This window comes from Giraffa tippelskirchi, chromosome 8 (assembly GCF_054371585.1).
Source record: "Giraffa tippelskirchi isolate mGirTip1 chromosome 8, T2T-mGirTip1v1.2.pri, whole genome shotgun sequence".
Taxonomy (NCBI): domain Eukaryota; kingdom Metazoa; phylum Chordata; class Mammalia; order Artiodactyla; family Giraffidae; genus Giraffa; species Giraffa tippelskirchi.
In genome coordinates this window covers 35275999-35296729 of record NC_137282.1, presented here as the reverse complement: position 1 = coordinate 35296729, position 20731 = coordinate 35275999, and the positions used below count along the sequence as shown (strand labels likewise).

General features: G+C 35.4%; 1 protein-coding gene across 3 annotated transcripts in view; it reads left to right on the top strand.

The window, feature by feature from the left end:
* Positions 1-20731, top strand: part of LOC145518182 (uncharacterized) — a 429574-nt gene that overhangs the window by 115150 nt on the left and 293693 nt on the right. The window contains exon 2 of one of the 3 annotated variants that reach the window (XM_081522001.1): positions 717-813. The exons of the other annotated variants lie outside the window; for them this stretch is intronic. The gene's annotated coding sequence lies outside the window, so the exon portion shown is untranslated. The remainder of the gene's footprint in view (positions 1-716; positions 814-20731) is intronic. 3 annotated transcript variants of the gene reach the window in all.

The following is a 20731-nucleotide window of genomic DNA, read 5'->3' as shown; positions in this document are numbered from 1 at the left end:
CAGAGGAGCGTGGCGGGTTACAGTCCACAGAGTCGCAAAGCACTGGACAAGACTGAGTGACTGAGCACAGCACAGCAGTGCACACTCGCACGTCTTCTGATGCCCACTAACAAGTGCGAGTCTACATGGTAGTGTCAGTCCCACTGCTGTCGGTGGTGTCACAGTGCTTCATCCGTACACCTGTGCACTCCACACCCAGTATCATTATCCCTTTCTACTCTGACCAGATTTTACAAGAAAATGACATCTCACTGTTTTTATTCCCATAATGCTTACTTTTCAAAGCTTTCCTGCATATACGTATGTAACTTCTCCAGTTTGCAAGGGTTCACTCATTCTTCCTTTTTAAAATTGGAGTATAGCTGATGTACAGTATCATTCATTCTTCTTCGTACACTCTTTCTTGTGCTTACTTTGGAAACTGAATGGCCAAATTTTTGTCACTATGTCTACCATTAGAAATAATTACTAGGCTTTTTAGTTTTAAGGTCAATCAACTGTAAAAATGAGAATTGACAAAAAGATTGTAAGTTGAGACATAAAATGCAAATTATTTTTTAAAAAAATGACTTTTACCATTCTTTTTAAATAAAAAGTTGTTTTAACACAAAAAATGGAATGATGTATTTTCAAATTGAGTTTATTCATTATATTGAATAAATGTAGCTTTAATAAAGCTTACTGTAATTGTTTTTGTTTTTCTTATATTTTGACAGAGAATTGAAAATTCCGTTGGTGGTTGGCAGTTTTCTTCAGATTGGTAATGATTATGTCCAACAGGCCACTTTCTCACAGAGGCAGGCCACTTGAGAGGTTTGTCAGGGAGTGATAGAGAGGTCTGTCTGTTTGGGGGGTTACTGGTTTCTTTAGGTGTTATAAGTATTATGTAATGATACTTTGAGCTTCACAGTTGGTGCTAGTGGTAAAGAACTCACCTACCAATGCAGGAGATGTAAGAGACCTAGGATTCGATTCCTGGGTTGGGAAGATCCCATGGAGGAGGACACAGCAACCCACTCCAGTATTCTTGCCTGGAGAATTCCATGGACAGAGGAGCCTGGTAGGCTACAGTCCATGGGGTTGCAAAGAGTCAGACACGACTGAAGTGACTTAGCATGCACTCATGCAGTGATCCTTTGGGAATGGAATGTTGTGAGTCATGATCATGTAGGAGAATGTATGAGTGAGTGTGAAAGTCGCTCAGTCATGTCTGACTCTGCGACCCCATGGACTATACAGTCCAGGCCAGAATACTTGAGTGGGTAGCCTTTCCCTTTTCTAGGGGATCTTTACAACCCAGAGATCGAACCCAGGTCTCCCACATTGCAGGCAGATTCTTTACCAGCTGAGCCACAAGGGAAGCCCTGGAGAATATATATTTATTCTTAATATAATCATGATGGCCTCTGAATCGCTAAGAAAAGTCTCAATTTCACTGGATCCTGAATTTAGATGTAAGAGAGCAAAGTCTCAGCTTGGAGAGAAGCCCTCTCTTGAAGCCACACTTTTGGACTCCTTTGGAAAGCATCCTTTAAAGCATTTGCTTCCCAAGCCAGTCATCAAAGGCTGTGCAGATTCCATATGGCAGGTGTCCCTGAAGCCAAAGAAGGAACCACTCAGCAGGGTTTATCTCCAATCTTGCTTTTAAATTTCATGTGTGAAGTTATGTTACCACTTCATGCTTTCCCTAGATTTTTCTAACTTTTGCCACTTGTTAAGAGAGTATTTTTTTCCAATGTGAATTGCCTGTTGCTCTCTGATAACAAAGCCTCTGTAGACAATAGGGAACAGTTCTGGCTACTGCTTTATATCCTTAGCTTTTATTTGGCTTGTTGCCAATACAAATTCTCCTATTACTATCTTTCAAAATATTCAACAGTATTGTGGATTATGCCAAAATCAACATGGAAATAAGGCATAGCTTATTCTGTTCAGGTTGACAGAGCAATAATATATTGTTGTTTTTCTTCTGTCTGTAAGTACCTTGCATTTCAGCACTTTATCTCTTGTGGGTCCAGCCAAATTATGTTTCTAAAACAGGCCTCTTGTTCCTTCGGATATTTCTTTAGATGTCCTTTTGGTATTCCTATGTGCATTCCAAGAAGGTCCTGTAGATTCTTATTAAGCATTTATTCAGATAGAGAAGAAAGTATCTCCAAACTTTATCCTTTCTTAAATTAAGATTAATTCATTCTGAGTCAAGTCCAGTGCTGGGTCAGTGGGTGGGTGGCACATGCAAGGTGTGCAATATCGGTAATTGTTGATAAACTGGAGGCTATTTTACAGATTCATGGGAAATGAGCTTATTTTCTTGGAAATGTCGTATAAATTAGTTTTTACATTATTCAAGAAGACACCCTAAACACTTGTTACCAAGAAAGCATGTAATACGATCTCACACTTAGGTCAATGTTTTCAATGCTAAGCCTATAAAAGAACATTTAGAAAAGACTTTACTTTACATGAAATCATGTAATTTATGGCACTGTAACACAAGTCTGTTAAAAAGTCAGTCATAGCACTTGGAATAATTTCTTCCAGTTGAGTATCTCTTTCCTCAAAACCCCAAGAGAAGTTATAACAGTTGTTACAAGAGGATTTATGATGTTTAGCAAAAACTAGAATGTTTTCAAACCCAAACGATGTAATGATTTAGTGATTAAGAGTTTCATGATTTAGAGAGAGTGAACAGTCCTCTGACGTGGAAGAGGGCAAGATGGCAGCTTCACAACAGCACCTTGAATGGATGCATCCAGCAGTTACTATTATTCCACTTCCTTTTAATCTGCTGTCAAAGGGAGTGATTCTTGCGATATTCACAGCTTGTGTGTCCTGGGATAAGGACACAGCAAGAAAGGCTGGCCATGGTGCTCGGGGCTGCCTCAGGTGATGGGCGGGGCAGTTAGAGCTCCTTGTAAACCTTAATCTCACCAGCATATTTAAACCAGTGCGCCCTCTGTTTGCAGCAGGAACATTGTGTTTAGGACACAACAAGAAACTGAGGTAGGGTGCCTAGATTTGTTTGGTTACATGATACAGAAATAAATCTGACGTCCCTCACGAGCTAGAATCTATATTTAGTATCTGATTATGTAAATTTTCTCTCCAGTTTCTATTTCATACCATCCTTTGAACACATCTGAATTGAAAGTGGAAAATACCATCACATGAAAATGACTACATACTTTAACTAAAATGAAAATTATAATTGTATGGTTGTGCTCATGATTATAATATATGGTCTCATACATAAAGTACAATAATAATAGTAATAATAATAACATCTATTTCACAGAATGTTCTGTGTTCAGAAATTGAGTGAGATACCTGCCATTAGAAGTTTCTAATTTCTCTACCATTAGAAATTTCCAATTTCTGAATTATGTCTTTTAGATTCCAAAATCTCAGACTAGTCCATCATTTGTGAGGATTTATGAAGTTGTAAACTAATTTGTGTTATTTTGTAATTAAATAATTTAATTTGTGTGCAAATTTAATGAATTTCTGAGAAAGATTGTCGAGTTTGCCTACTTTGATGCCATTGGGTGGTTAGCAGTAAAATTGGTCTTCACATCAAACATAATTTTATTTTGGTGATAGAAAGACTGTCTCCTACTCAAGCAAAAGTGGGTTTCAGACGATTCCTACTTAGGTGTGAGCATTGGCTCTGATATACCCTGCGAGTTGGAGAAGACCATTAACTTCTCATCTACTAAATGAAGCAACGATAGCAGTGGTCTCATAGAATGGTTGGGCAAAACTAAGTACAAGAGTGAATGGAAGGCTCAGCGTCATATCTGACTTGTAGTTCCACAGTCAGTGCTTTCACAGTATTATGTATGTCACATGTTTAGGCAGTTGTCTTACAATAAGATACAACTCAGAGGATTGAGTATAAGTGAGATTTGTCATTTGTCAGAATGTAATTTTGTACTGTCTAGGTTTCAGGCTTTGCTAAAAAATTGGATATAAAAACAAACAAAAAAATCAGTTATTCAGAGGAAGATGGAGGAAATTGATATTGAACAAGTCCTTAGGTGAAAATCAGAAATGCTATAAAGGAAGGCAATATAGTTTCTTTCATTTTATCTTAAATTTTTGAGACTTGCACCCCATTAATTTAGTTTTACACCAAAAGTCATAAGAATCTACTTTAGGTTATTTATGGGAAAATGTATTTCCCTAACTGTAGATTGAAGGACTGATGCCGAAGCTGAAACTCCAATACTTTGGGCACCTGATGTGAAGAGTTGACTCATTAGAAACACCCTGATGTGGGAAAGATTGAAGGCAGGAAGAGAAGGGGACAACAAAGGATGAGATGGTTGGGTGGCATCACCGACTCAATGGATATGAGTTTGAACAAGCTCCGGGAGATGGTGATGGGCAGGGAAGCCTGGCATGCTGCAGTTCATGGGGTTGCAAAGAGTCGGACACGACTGAATGACTGAACAACAACAGCAACTATAGACTTGCTGCTCATATAGAATCCCACAAAGGTAATTGGCTGCAGCACATACATACTTTGGGGATATTTAGGAAAAGACACTGTTAACCTGAGCTTCCTGTCTCAACTCTCCTTACTGGAGACTCAAGATGCTTCAATCTTGTAAGAGCCACAGCGGAAGAAAGTTAAACAGTTATATTTTCATTGTTATGATCTCATTGATTGTAATTCTCTTTTTTGAAGTGTACTGAATAATGACTTGTGGAAAATTTTAACTGCCATGTGCTTCAGGATATAAATAATGCAATAAGATATTATGCCTCATGCTTTCAGAAATGAGTAGTGTCCATGATGGGAGACGCCAGATGAAAGCACATCATTTTGTTTAGTTCAGTTCCCTGGAGTAAGAACATTTTGGATCCTGATTCTAAGAGAAAGGACAATTTCATGCAGTATGTAAAAAAAGATTAGTTTTACTGTGATTACCCCAAATTCTTGTGATGTGTGGAAAGACCCCTCTTCTGATCAACGATGAATGGAGTAGGACTCAGCCTGTCCCCTGGTTTTCCTCTTTTTACATGTAAAACAAACTAACACATCTTTAATATTGGCTTTGACAGATAGACTTAGAGAATTAGATCTAAACCACAAAAACAATTGGCATTCAGCAGAAAAGAGCTGTCAGGCTGGGAAAAGCCTCCATTCTGTTACTGTCCTTTAAAATCCTGCTTGTGCCTGGTGCTGCTTTAGCTTCACTAAGAAAACATTAGTTATCCTGCCTGAATTCTTACATTCCCAAGGAATACACTTAACTGCTTATTGGTTGAGTATGTTTTTTTTTTTTAATATTAGTTTAATTTTAAAGCTTTATTTGAATTATGGCGTTTGTTTTGTAAAATAAATCAATGGGTTTATACAGGCAAGTTTAAAATTATATTTGGGCTATACTAACAGTTCCTGATGTATATTTACTCTATTAAGTTAAGTTTCATTATTATGAATAAGAGTATTTTTAAGATAGGGAAATAGAAAAGTGCAGTGCAGATCCTCAGCAAACTGTCATGTCAGAAACTTCTGTCACTGTCACTCTAAGCTCTGCTTGTATTTAATTCATTTGGGGAATCTCTACCCATATTGAGGCGAGTATCTTAAATTTTCTTTTGCCGAAAAGGAATAGTGTTTATGTCTTAGTGAGTATTGTGAACATTGCCATCAATCCTAGGCAAAGGAATAAGGAAATTATGTTACATATATCAGTGCCAACTCTTTTTAACTTTAAACCTATATGTAAATTAATCTTTTTTCCTGCTCTTGAAGCCAATATAAATGTAGTAAAAAGATCACTGGACTTGAAGTTCTTCCTCTTACTTATCTATTTTATTCTATGGAAATTCCCCATCCTGACTTATTACCTTTCAGTTTGAAGAGATTCTAATAATAATATGTGTCTGTGTGAATTGATTATTTAACTACAGAATGATTGCCAGAGGAAAGCTGATTAGTACATATTATTTAACCTAAATTGTTTTGATTACAACTTATATTGGATTAGTCTATGCATTCAAAGCATCATAATTGTCACTAAACATAAGGAGGGCAGAAGTTGTTTTTTCTAATTCTTCTGTATTCCTATAATTTTCAACATGAAACTAGACTTTTGAAAGATTCTTGCTGAGTCTAGTAAAGTTCACTAAGTGATAACATCTTTAAATTAGATCTTATAATATTAGAGACAAAGTCTGGAAAGATGTAATAAATGAATAATCCAAATGAAAGCTGTACTTTGTAGTCATTAATTTTACAATAATTTTGAAAACTGATTTTGAGTAACCTGGGTTTTCCTACTCTTTTCTATGATGTGGTTTACCAAAAGCATTCAAGTAAAATCATCCTTTGGATCAATGATTTCAATCTTGATTTATAAAACAATAGCCTATTTGCTTTTAAGGCAAATAATTATTGGATTTTAATCATTTTAATTGTGATATTTGATGGTAATTTGTACTGAGACTTTTATAGCTTTAAATTCAGGCTATATTTCCAAGAATTGCATTCCTAAATTTTTTCCTTGGAAAATCTAGTGGATTTGTTTGTCTATAATGTATCAAATTCCAGATTAATGCTAAAATATAATAATTACTACCAATAGACCTTTCTCTATTTTGTCATAGAGTTTAAATTTTATCATAAAGTTTAAATTTTTATCATAAAGTTTATCATATTTTATCATAAAGTTTAAATTTTTCTATATTAACTTCTATTAATTACCCAAACAAGAATCTGAGCTTGAGGCTGGAAAAGAATATCATTGGATATGCCTTATTTTTTAGCTATAAGGCACAGAATTAATTTAAGAGTCAAACGCTTTTGGGAGAGATACAAATTATTTATAACGTATATGCCAACTAATCAAGATTAGGTTTGAAAGATGTCCAGAAAGCCTTTTCCTGGCTTTATTTTCCCTGTCCTAGCATCATAAAAATATTTTGCTTTCTGAACTTTTCAAGTGTTTATGTGTGTGCATTACACATAATATATAATCAGTATATATTATATGTTGTTTATATAAATAGTCAAGGAAAGTCTATGTAATATGCACACAGTTTTTGACTTATATACCTACATTTACTGCTCCTGTTAAGCATTTTTCTCCTAGCTTCTCTCAGTGTTAGTTTGTTGATCTTCCTTCACCTCGAGACCCCTCTGTTTTTCACTGTGCGATGTTGGATTCGGCAAAGACACAGAAAGGGGAGGAAGAAGGAAGAGATGGAAGGAAGAAGGTCTTGCTGTCACCCTAAAATAGCTGTTGCTCCTTCTGTCCCTCCTATCCTGACTTTACATGCAGTCTAGATGCTACATAGTCTTCCTGAGGATATAGGTATTAATATTCCATCTATTTCTCATTCATCTGTTTATCTGGCACCTCTTTCAAAAGGAGACTTAAGATAGTTTATCACAAATTATACAATAGTACTTCAAGTTAAGATGGATTATGAAGTGGTTACAGGAAGATTTGAGTAGGGAAATAAGATGAGGTGGGTGTTCAAGTACAAAAGAAGTGCTACTTTAAGTACTTAATAGAACTGGGCTATGATTTTGCTTCTGTTCCATCCCTAACAACCATTCAAAGAGAAAACCTCGTTTATGAGATTTATAGTCTTCGTCATACTTCAGGTACTGGTGAAGAGGGAAAATAGGAAAAAGAGAGACCACTCTAGGGGAAGAGTGGAAGACTTCTTTACACCCTCCTTGCCCCCGTCGTCCTCACGTCCAAATAATGCGTTCTGGCGTTATTTGTCAAAGGTAGGCTCTGGGACCATCTTCCATTTTGTTGGCCCATTTCTCTGTTACAGAGTCTGGAGAAAAGACCTTCTTTAGAAAGTATATTTCCCTTATACATAAAACCATAGATCCAATACTATAAAACTAAGCCTTAAAGTGTCTGGCAACATGATTTATTATTTATAGCCTTACCTTCATGCCTGACTTTCGTATAAGTGACCCAGAACACTTTTCTTCAAGCACTGGAGTTTTAAATTTTTTCAGAATATGTAAGTACAATTCATATTTGACTAAAGTATTTGACTTTGTGTTTTTAGAAATTATAGCAAATTATTCATATTTTTTAGGCATATGTGGCATTTAAAACAAGAATATTTAGCTAACTCCTTCCAAAAGCCATAATGATGTTGTTTCTACCCGGTCCACTTGACATTCCTTGACCTTTATTATCATGATGCACCCATTTAGAGCATCTGTTGTGTATTCACAGGCATTTTAACTTCACAATACAATTCAGTGATTAAGTACTCATAGTGGTATTGCTTGCCAAATTCATCATGACCACAATAAAAACTGGGAGTATGTATTATCTTAAATTTCATGGTATATATCCAAGAGTAACATGAATATGAGGCTCAGTTGGAACAAAGTCCTCATTATGCAAATGGTTTATTTGAGTGATGAGTTTGACCCATCACCTGAGATTTTGGAACACAGAGTTGAAAAATTCAGGGCAGTTGCTAGAGTATGTTTGCAGAAAATGGACTTAATTTGAATATGTATTTTGAACACATGATTTGTTCAAGTACTTATATTTGATATAGAATTGCTAATAAAAACTATGTTTTATATACCACATTGTACAGTTTAGTTATTGATTAAAATGTAAGATTAGAAAGGAGCTAAAGAGATAATTTGGTCAGACAGTAATCTCCAGGCAGGTCTGTTTCAACACATAGAAATTACTACTGAAAAAGAAAAAACTGCTTGCAGTGGAAACCTTGCTGTGGCACTGCTGTGGCATTATAATGGATTGGGGGATTTGAATTCACTCAACTGATATGTGATATATACAGGTATTACCAAGCTTTGGAACTCAGTCAGTAAAGAATCTGCCTGCAATGCAAGAGACCTGGGTTTGATTCCTGGGTCAGGAAGCTCCCCTAGAGATGGAAATGGCAACCCACTCCAGTATTCTTGCCTGGAGAATCCCATGGACAGAAGAGCCTGCTTGGCTATAGTCCATGGTGTCAACAAGAGTTGGACATGACTTAGCGACTGAATCACCACTACCAACTGATATGTGGTATTACAAGTATTTACCAAGCACAGATATTACCAGTATGTTGTTGCTGTTAAGTTGCTCAGTCATGTCCAACTCGTTGTGACCCCATGGACTGTAGCACGCCAGGCTTCCCTGTCCTTCACTATCTCATGAGTTTGTTCAAGCTCATGTCCATTGAGTCGATGATACCATCCAACCATCTCATCCTCTGTTGGCCCCTTCTCCTCCTGAACTCAGTCTTTCCCAGTTCAACTCCCAGTTGAAGGGAATCAACTCTTCGCATCAGGTGGCCAAAGTATTGGAGCTTCAGCTTCAGCATCAGTCTTTTCAATGAATATTCATGACTGATTTCCTTTAGGATTGACTAGTTTGATCTCCTTGAAGTCCAAGGGACTCTCAAGAGTCTTCTCCAACACCACAGTTCAAAAGCCTCAATTCTTTGGCACTCAGCCTTCTTTATGGTCCAACTCTCACATCCATACATGTATGGATGGAAATACCATAGCCTTGACTAGATGGACCTTTGTTGGCAAAGTAATGTCTCTGCTTTTTAATCTGCTGTCTAGGTTGGTCATAGCTTTTCTTCCAAGGAGCAAGTGTCTTTTAACTTCATGGCTGCAGTCACCATCTGCAGTGATTTTGGAGCCTCCAAAAATAAAAGTCTGTCACTGTTACCATTTTTTCCCCATCTGTTTGCCATGAAGTGATGCCATGATCTTAGTTTTCTAAACGTTGAGTTTTAAGCCAGCTTTTTCACTCTCCTCTTTCACCCTCATCAAGAGGCTCTTTAGTTCCTCTTCGTTTTCTGCCATTAGGGTGGTGTTATCTGCGTATCTGAGGTTATTGATATTTCTCCCAGCAATCTTGATTCCATTTTGTGCAGTTACGGTAAATTCAGGAGAAAAGTGTTAGTTTCTGGCGGGCATATCATTTATGTGTATTTTACCCAAAGCTATTCTAATATAATTAAAAAATAAATTATCGCAAATAAAAAGAAGCAGTACAATAAACAGAACCACACAAACTTCTTGACTTTTGTTTTGCATAAACCTAAGCATTTTTCTTTCTTTTTAAAAAGCAATTTTTATTGAAGTACAGTTGATTTTCAATTTTGTGTAGTTTCATGTGTACAGCAAAGTGAATCAGTTATATATGTACATATATTCCATATATTCACTTTTTTAGATTCTTTTCTCATAGACGCCATTACAGAGTATTGAATAGAATTTCCTGTGCTATACGGTAGTTATCTGTTTTATATAAGTAATGTGTATATGTCAATCCTAGTCTCCCAATTTATTTGTCCCTCCCCTTGCCCCGTGGTAACCATAAGTTTGTTTTCTACATCTGTGACTCTATTTCTGTTTTGTAGTTGAGTTCATTTGTACCTTTGTTTTACTTTCCACATATAAGCAATATCATGTGATATTTGTCTTTCTCTGTCTAAGCATTTTTCTTTTGCTTATGATTCCCAATTGCTGTCTTCCTTTTCCTTTCTTTCTAATTCTCAGTGTATTTTGTTAAACTCACATCCTTTTAACATCTTTGATTAAGACAGTTTTACCATCGCTAATTGAGTCCTTTGATAACTTTAAAGAAATGCTAGACAAAGCACAATCTCTCGAGGAAATTCCTAAACTTTAACCTTTCAGGTTAAAAGTGACCTCAGTTCACCTTTTCTCCAAACAAACCTTGGGATGTTATCTGTGTATTATCTCAGGAGACTGCAGTGCTAATTCATACAGATGGACAGTAGCATGCTTTATCATGTTGTAACTTTCTGTGAATGATGTTCATAGGGAAGGGACTATGTACATCATTTAGAAATGACTCAGAGATTCTCATGAACTTTCTAAAAAGTCAACAGTGATCAATAGAAATAGATCAGAAAACATAAAAATGAAATATCAAACTCCAGTTGATAAAGCTAACATTTTAAACTTTAAATTTCTAATTAAATCTATACATTTACTGTACTCACATTCACTGATTAATATAGCTTCCAGGTACCTAGTCTGTAAAGATGAGAGTTGAAGAAAATCTTTCAGTGTTTAAAGATGAGAATTTGTGTTAAAATGTCTTTTAAAAGTTAACTTGCAAAGTAAATTTTTAAAAATTTCTTATAGCATGAGATAGGCTATGTGAAAAAATTCTGTGGTTTTCATTTCCTTTCTTGTTAACTTTAATGACATAGTCACTCATAAAATCAGTGTGGTTTATTGGGGTTAAGGGAAGAGGTGAAGTGAATTCTAGAAGTGTGTTAAGAAAATACTGTAACTTTTATCTGTCTTTGCTACAAAGCAACTTCACAAAGGTGCTTGCTGTTTTATGTACCATGTTTCTCCCAAAGGCCCAAACATGACGATCTCAATATGGCTTCAGCAATAAAAGCACATCTACCAGTTTAAATTAGACTGACAGCTTCTGATAATCATGGATCAAGTTTCAAGCATCCAGACTCCTTCCTCACACAGTAGCCAAAAAATATCACATTTCAAATTAAGTTTATCCTAAAAAATAAAGCTTTGAATCGGTACCTAAAGGTTTCGGATCACTTTATGTAATATATTGTTGGTGCATAATTTCAGTATATATTTATTTCTATTAAATTTTCTCCTTTGTGCAATGTGATTTGTTTTCAATTTGTCACTTATAATTTGTATTTAAACAATTTTCAACTAGCTCATCAAGTTATATTATTATTTGAAATATGATGAACTTTGATCATTGTTACCATAGTAATTTGTTTGCTCTCAAAGAAAACTTGAGTTATGCAATTTTCATTTTCAGTTTATCATGCTGCATGTATGGCAAATGCATAGATGCACCAAAGACATGATGACATTATTTGTATATCCAGTTTCATAAACTACAGTATGTATTTTCACCCCTTAAAACAGCTTTGTAATGCAAATATAAATTCTCTAAAATTAGACACCAGGAGGCAGAACCATGTGATGTTCCCAGAAACAGTTGCCAGATGACCCTCTCTTTCAGGCACTTACCACTACTCCTGTATTATTAATGGAGCGTTAGTAAGATAAAACTGTGGCTCTCAGATTAGTCAGCAGTTCACCATGACACATGTACTCTTCATCCAGCTTCAACAATGATCAGTTTATAACCAATCTTGTTTAATCTATTCCACCCATCACTTCAACCGTATTATTTAAAGCAAAGCCCAGATTATATAATCACCCACAAATATTTCCATATGCAGTCCTAAAAGATATTATTTTCGCATCTATCACAATGCAATTGATTTAATTAAAATGTGTGATAATTACCTTTTATTACATTTCAGGTCAACATTCAAATTTCCAATGACCTCATGAATATAGTAATTTTTCTACATTTGTTTGGAGGATGTTTCAAATGCTGTCGATATTTCATAATGATTCAAATGTCTCTGAAGTCTCTTTTAATCTGTAGAGTTCTCTTTCATCTCTCTATCTCTCTCAGCTTTTTTTCTCTCTCATTCACATGCAGTTTATTACTAAAGAAGCCAGTAGGTTATCCTGCAAAGCTTCCCGTTACTGGTCATATCCCTGTGCTACAGTTTATCATGGCTTCCAATCCACTGATCTAGAGAGGGGATCACACTTAGATGTGTTTTTTCCATTCTTTCATAATGCCAGGTGGTAATGTGATTTTTTTCAAGCATCCCGTGATGCTTATAAATTACTTATTTTGTGATCTTAGAAATATTTATGTTGAATGCCAAAATCTTTAAATATATATTAATGTTGTATAGTGAAACTATTTTCATTCTATTGTTCTTTCTTCATTTATTAATTGGAATACTTCTAAAAATAGAAGGTTCACCAAATTTGTTGTTTGGTTATATAGTGACACAGTATGTATAGGAAAGGCTGGATAAATGTTTGATTACATCAGACATTTATGTATCAGCTATTCCTTGTCATCTGGAGGTGACCAATTAGCTTAGTTTGTTGTATGTTGCTGTAAGTCACTTATAAACATTTGAATATGTGTTTAATTTTTTTGATCAATTTGTGCTGCAGTTCAGTTCAGTTCAGATGGATATATCTTTCTTTTTCTCCTTTGCCTTTAGCTTCTCTTCTTTTCTCAGCTATTTGTAAGGCCTCCTCAGACGACCATTTTGCCTTTTTGCATTTCTTTTTCTTGGGGATGGTCTTGATCACTGTCTCCTGTACAATGTCATGAACTTCTGTCCATAGTTCTTCAAGCACTCTATCAGATCTAATCTCTTGAATCTATTTGTCACTTCCACTGTATAATGGTAAGGGATTTGATTTAGATCATACCTTAATGGTCTAGTGATTTTCCCTACTTTCTTCAATTTAAGTTGGAATTTGGCAATAAGGAGTTCATGATCTGAGCCACAGTCAGCTCCTGTTCTTATTTTTGCTGACTGTATAGAGCTTCTCCATCTTTGGCTGCAAAGAATATAATCAATCTGTTTTCAGTATTGACCATCCGGTGATGTCCATGTGTAGAGTCTTCTCTTGTGTTGTTGGAAGAGGGTGTTTGCTATGACTACTGTGTTCTCTTGGCAAAACTCTATTAGCCTTTGACCTGCTTTGTTTTGTGCCCCAAGGCCAAATTTGCCTGTTAACTCCAGGTATCTCTTGACTTCCTACTTTTGCATTCCAGTCCCCTATAATGAAAAGGACATCTTTTTTGGGTGTTATTTCTAGAAGCTCTTGTAGGTCTTCATAGAACTGTTCAACTTTAGCTTCTTCAGCATTCCTGGTTGGGGCATAGACTGGAATTACTGTAATATTGAATGGTTTGCCTTGGAAACAAACAGATTATTCTGTAGTTTTTGAGATTGTATCCAAGTACTTACTGCATTTCGGACTCTTTTGTTGACTATGATGGTTACTCCATTTCTTCTAAGGGATTCTTTCCCACAGTAGTAGATATAACGGTCATCTGAGTTAAATTCACCCATTCCAGTCCATTTTAGCTCACTGATCCCTAAAATGTGAATGTTCAATGAGTGCATAGCTCAGTTCAGTTCAGTCACTCAGTCATGTCCGACTCTTTGCGACCTCATGGACTGCAGCACGCCAGGCTTCCCTGTCCATCACCAACTCATGGAGCTTACTCAAACTCATGTCCATCAAGTCAGTGATGCCATCCAACCATCTCATCCTCTGTCATCCCCTTCTCCTCTGGCCTTCAATCTTTCCCAGCATCAGGGTCTTTACAAAGGAGTCAGTTCTTTGTTTCAGGTGGCCAAAGTATTGGAGCTTCAGCTTCAGTATCAGTCCTTCCAATGAATATTCAGGACTGATTTCCTTTAGGATGGACTGCTTGGATCTCCTTGCTGTCCAAGGGACTCTGAAGAGTCTTCTCCAACACCACAGTTCAAAAGTATCAATTCTTCAGCACTCAGCTTTCTTTATAGTCCAACTCTCACATCCATACAGGACTACTGGAAAAATCACAGCTCTGACTAGACAGACCTTTGTTGGCAAAGTAATGTCTCTGCTTTTTAATGTGCTGTCTAGGTTGGTCATAGCTTTTCTTCCAAGGAGCAAGCATCTTTTAATTTCATGGCTTTTATACTTAAATTTCCCATAATGAGCCAGGGGAACCTCTTCAAAATAATTGCTGAGGCCTTTTGTCATGACCCTTTCAAACTTTTATAATTTTCTTCGTAACTGTCCTGAAAGTTGTCCTAGGATTTTCTTAACTATTTCTTGACTAATGCTAATCATTTCAATCAATTTCAATGCTAATATGCCTAATACATAAAGATCTTATGATAGAAAGAGAAAAAAAATCAATGTCTTTATAACAATGAACCAGAATATAATCAGTTCACAATAAAAATGCAAATGGTTCTAAGACACTAAAAATTATATATGCATGAATCTTTTGACTAAAAGATTCCATTTTTGTAAAACTACTGCAACTATACATTGGGAAATAAGAAGAGATTTATATTTATGACTGGAATCATTCAGTTTTATTTTAAGGATCTCTAGTTCCTTTTAGTAAAAACAGATCTTAGAGCTTGAAATTAAATATGGGTGCTACCAGGGCTCCTTGATATTAAGTGAGTCATTGTTTCGAGATTTTTTTTTTTCTGTGGAGGGAGCTTGGAAATATAATTTTAATATAAAATACATCTGTAGTGTATATTGATATCTTCAATCAAAACAAAGACCATGAGAGTTTTCTTAACTCCTATTTTGCATTTTCTTTTATCTCAGAGAATTCTAGTTCTCAATAATACTTGATATTTTGTCCTTATCATACCACATAATTACTCATCTTTTTTATTCTACAGTGTATGTACAAAAATCTTATCAAAACAATACCAACAGCACTTGGAAAAATTGATTACTTAAAGTAGTTTAAATTACACCCCCACCCGCCGCTTTTTTTTTTAAGTCTTTAGGTTATTTACCTTGGGGAATGTCTAGTCAGATCATGTGTTTTAACATCATTTATTATCATCTGCCATTAACTAAATACATATTTAGTTTTCTTTGTCTCATTTTATTTTAGATTATTTTAGAGTTTTTGTTTTAATTGTCATATGGCTTTGTAGAAAACTTTGTATCGTTACAATGTCAAATCTATAAAACCAGATATGGTCAAAAAAGTCTAGTATCTTCTCTATTCTTTGCCTCTGGCTTTAGCTAAACATTTTTAAAAGTTATTATCTATTCTTCCATTATTTGTTTAATTAAAAATCCAGACACACATCCAGTCATGTTTTCCACTTACTTATTTAAATGGTAGCTTATTATTATATATCTATTTCTCTATTGCTTCCTGTTTATAATAATCCCACAGGATTATTCCTTCTGGGGTTAAATAATCCATAGTTTATTCACTCTCCTGCTGATGGATAGTTAGATTGTTATCATCTTCTGCTATTAAAATTTTTCATTTAGTAACTAGTCATAAATATAAATCTCTTCTTATTTCCCAATGTATAGTTGCAGTAGTTTTACAAAAATGGAATCTTTTAGTCAAAAGATTCATGCATATATAATTTTTAGTGTCTTAGAACCATTTGCATTTTTATTGTGAACTGATTATATTCTGGTTCATTGTTATAAAGACGTTGATTTTTTTTCTCTATCATAAGATCTTTATGTATTAGGCATATTAGCATTGACTTTTACACACATTGCAATTTTTTTTCAGTTTTATGTTTGTCTTTTTGTTTGATGTATAGTTGTATTTGGCATGCCAAGATTTTTAAATAGTGTCATTTTTACAGCATCGAAGAATGCTTTGTTGACTTTTGAGTCATAGATAGGCCATTCACAAGTTACAGAGATTTACACATATGTTGTTACTCCTGGTATATTTTAAGTTGTATTTTTACATGTAGTTATTTTATCCACTTGGAATTTATTGTGGTACATGAGGTCAGGAATTGATCCAACTTTTCCTTTTTCCAAAAGGTTCAAGATTTGTTTTTAGAAGTCAGTCAAAGGTGATCTAAACTCTGAAAATATAAGACAGTCACTCTCTGATCCTGTTTTAATAACTGTTAGTCATTGACCATATTAAGTCAGATTAAAATGTTTTTTTCAAATCCTTTGGAAGATAAATTATCTAGTGTCAATGTATTGGGTTGGCTTAACTTTTTTTACTTTACTCTGAAGTGTAGATAATGACTTTTAAGATTACCGAGCAGCAGTATGAAACATTCTGTATTTTCTTTTGTCCTTGTAGCCAGGAATTAGCACTCATGACATATTCTTCTATCATAGTTTACAGTCAACTGCAGACATTCTTGAAGGAAAACACGGCCTCCTGTACAAACTCATGCCATTTATTTGTATGGGAGAAAAATCACCCTGCCTACAATTTATGCAATGGTATGGATTTTGAAGGAACTAAATAAAGTGCCAAGGGAATCATTTTTATTATTCCTTGCAACAACACATTCAAAGTCAATTAGTGAAGGAATATCATCATCCTCACTTTATACATATTAGATGAGTGCCTATTATGTGTTTTAAATAGTGCTGGATCTGTGGGACACACAAAAGGTTTGTAAGACCTGATTCCTTCTCGTCTCACTGTCTTATTCAGAGAGTGGGGAGAGAATGAAACCGTCCTGTGCAAGCAAGGGGGCTCACCCTGAGATATGGGGTCCAGTGGGGCCACAATTAAGATATTCTACACAGGGTGGTTCATAAAAACAACAAGACTAATAGAATAGCCATATTTATTGAGCACTTAACATATTCTCAGCACTAAGCCAATCAATTCACATGTGTTTCTCATTTAATCTTTAAAACCATTCTATCATGTAACATAGTCTACACAAAGAAGCTTTACTCAGATCAACTATATATAGTGCCAAAGATTGTATAGTAAATAACATGGCTAGAATGTAAATTTAGATCTGTTTGAGTTAAGCCTGGGCTTTTACTCACCCTGCTGAATTTTCTGTGATTGTATCACTGAAATTGATTTAACTCCAGCTAAAATCCTGAGTGTTTGCCAAGAATCAAATGCTAAAACAAAACATAAACACCAACCTAAAGTGAGTAAGGGTATAAATGAGAGAAGCAAAGCCAAGTGTTGGACGGGAGTGGCTTCATAGTAGATATTGTTCCAAGAAAACATCCATTACCCTCTTTGGATGACTCAGAAAGTACTGTGAAAGTGAAAGTCGCTCAGTTGTATCTGACTCTCTGCGACCCTATGGACTGCACATATAGTCCATGGAATTCTCCAGGCCAGAATACTGGAGTGGGTAGCCTTTCCCTTCTCCAGGGGATCTTCCCAACCCAGGGATCGAGCCCAGGTCTCCCACATTGCAGGGCAGATTCTTTACCAGCTGAGCCACAAGGGAAGCCCAAGAATACTGGACTGGGTAGCCTATCTCTTCTCCAGGGGATCTTCCAACCCAGGAATCGAACCAAGGTCTCCTGCATTGCAGGCGGATTCTTTACCATCTGAGCTATCAGGGAAGCCCTGGGGTGTCCATTACTCAGTATCTTGATGATTTGGAGTTTGATTTGTAAGGATATGCTCTGGCATTTACATAAAGTTTAGTTTGAACATATATTCAACATTAGTTGAGAATTTCCCCAGGAGTTTTCAACAGGGGAAGAATAACATAATATTAATTTAAAAATAGGGAAAAATTGAAGTCTATCCTGAAAAATCTTTATGCAGGTCAAGAAGCAACAGTTAGAACTGTACATGGAATAACAGACTGGTTCCAAATGGGAAAGGAGTATGTCAAGGCTGTATGAAATCATACAGCTTATTTAACTTCTGTGCAGAGTACATCATGTGAAATGCCAGGCTGGGTGAAGCTGGAATCAAGATTGCTGGGAAAAATATCAATAACCTCAGATATGCAGATGACACCACCCTTATGACAGAAAAGGAAGAGGAACTAAAGAGCCTCTTTTGAAAGTAAAAGAGGAGAGTGAAAAAGTTAGCTTAAAACTCAACGTTCAGAAAACTAAGATCATGGCATCTGTTCCCATCCCTTCATGGCAAATAGATGGGGAAACACTGAGAGACTTTATTTTCCTGGGCTCCAAAATCACTGCAGATGGTGACTGCAGCCATGAAATTAAAAGACACTTGCTCTTTGGAAGAAAAGCTCTGACCAAACTGGACAGCATATTAAAAAGCAGAGACATTACTTTGCCAATAAAGGTCTGTCTAGTCAAAGCTAAGGTTTTTCCAGTAGTCCTGTATGGATGTGAGAGTTGGACTATAAAGAAAGCTGAGCACTGAAGAATCGATGCTTTTGAACTGTGGTGTTGGAGAAGGCTCTTGAGAGTCCCTTGGACAGCAAGGAGATCCAACCAGTCCATCCTAAAGGAAATAAGTCCTGAATATTCTTGGAAGGACTGATGTTGAAGTTGAAACTCCAAAACTTTGGCCACCTGATGCGAAGAACTAAAAAGACCCTGATGTGGGAAAGATTGAAGGCAGGAGGAGAAGGGGACAACAGAGGATGAAATGGCTGGATGGCATCAGTGACTCAATGGACATTAGTTTGAGTAAACTCCGAGAGTTGGTGATGGACTGGGAAGCCTGGCGTGCTGCAGTCCATGGAGGTGCAAAGAGTCGGACATGACTGGCAACTTAACTGAACTTATCCATTGTTGAATATGTTGAACCCCTATTTTTATTCAGTCATTTTTATTTGGAAAAATAGTTACTTCTGAAAATAAATGTTTTTGTTGAAAAATGAGGTGAAGTGAGAAGTTTTTAGGAAATTATTTTGCATAATAAAAAATTTGTCTGTGCTGTAGTAAATAAACTGTTCTATTTTATGGAAATGTATTTAATGGCAATAAGTGCCCTTCTTTTCTTCCACAGTATTTTTTGTTTGTTTGTTTCTTAGCACTTTTGATGTGGCTTCAGAAATTCTATGCAATGTGTCATAAAGTGATTTTTGAAAGAACTTGTAATTTATGAAAACTTGGCCTTTGATTATTCACAAGAAATATCTCATTTTTCCTATTAAATAGTGTAGATTTGAAAAACTCACAGAAGTTAGAAAAAAGAAGCAAAGTCTAATTAGTTATACTTGTAAATAATTTTTTTTTTACTAAAAGGTGACTTAAAGACTTTTTACAATGATATATATTTAGGAGCAAATGCTAACTTAACAATCAAGAGACAAAGATAATTTTGAGGAACACCTGCATTAATATGATGAAAAACATTTGGGATGGTGTATCAAATAATGCACACCAATTTAAGACACATAATCTCTATTCAGAGAAATGAGGATCAGAAGTCCTATACCAATTCCCTGACTTTATTACAAAGTCATGTTCTGTTTCTCTGTCTGATTCTTCTTCAGGCTCCTATATCACTGAATTATTTCCATGTCTAGAAGTTGTTCTGTGAAATAGTGCTTTCTACTTAAACACTTTTTCCACGATGCCTGAAGCTACTTAACACATCTTGATTCTAAGGGTAAATGCCATGTTTAGCAGCTTTTGATTTTGTTTTGTAGTTATTATTTTCTTTATGTCATCAAAAATTTTTTAATGTCATCATTTTTGGTATGGAAAGCCTTCTGAAGTAATTCTAGAGAATTGATTTACCAAGATTCCATATTTAAGAGAGATTTTTACTGTGAAGTCCTTAAAAAGAATATAGAATATTATTCACTATATAGTTCTAGTTCATTTAGATTTGGTATAAATAAAAAGATATATAATATTCAATAGATAAAACCTCTCCCAAAATGTAAGAAAATCAATTATCTATGAACAAAAAAGGAAATTCCATTTTTTTCACCGGAAACCACACACATAAATGACTAACATTTCCGGTGAATTGCGAGAGAGCAACTGAAAAATGGAAGTTAACCATATATTTTGCAGCGTCACAGGAGACAGTCTCTCCCAGGTCCTTGACACCATTTGAGTGTATTCAAAATGGTCTTCAAATAATAGTGTAAACGGGTGTGTTTCAAAGGACACTTAAACAATCATGTTTAGAGTGGTGGGGAATGAGTTATGAAATGAGATAAAATAGTCAATGGTTTTGTCAGAATGGTTAAATTAGACAGTAGCATTTTTCTTTATTGATTAGTATTTATTGCTCTTTAAGACGTTGTGTTTAGTAATGATGCTCACATTTGTTTATTTTAGTATGTCCTTTATGAGAAAGAAAAATATACTGAAGTCTAAAAAGATTTTATAGATAAAAATACAAATGATACAAATTGGTTGATTAAATACAGTCCAAAAATTTTAAATAAT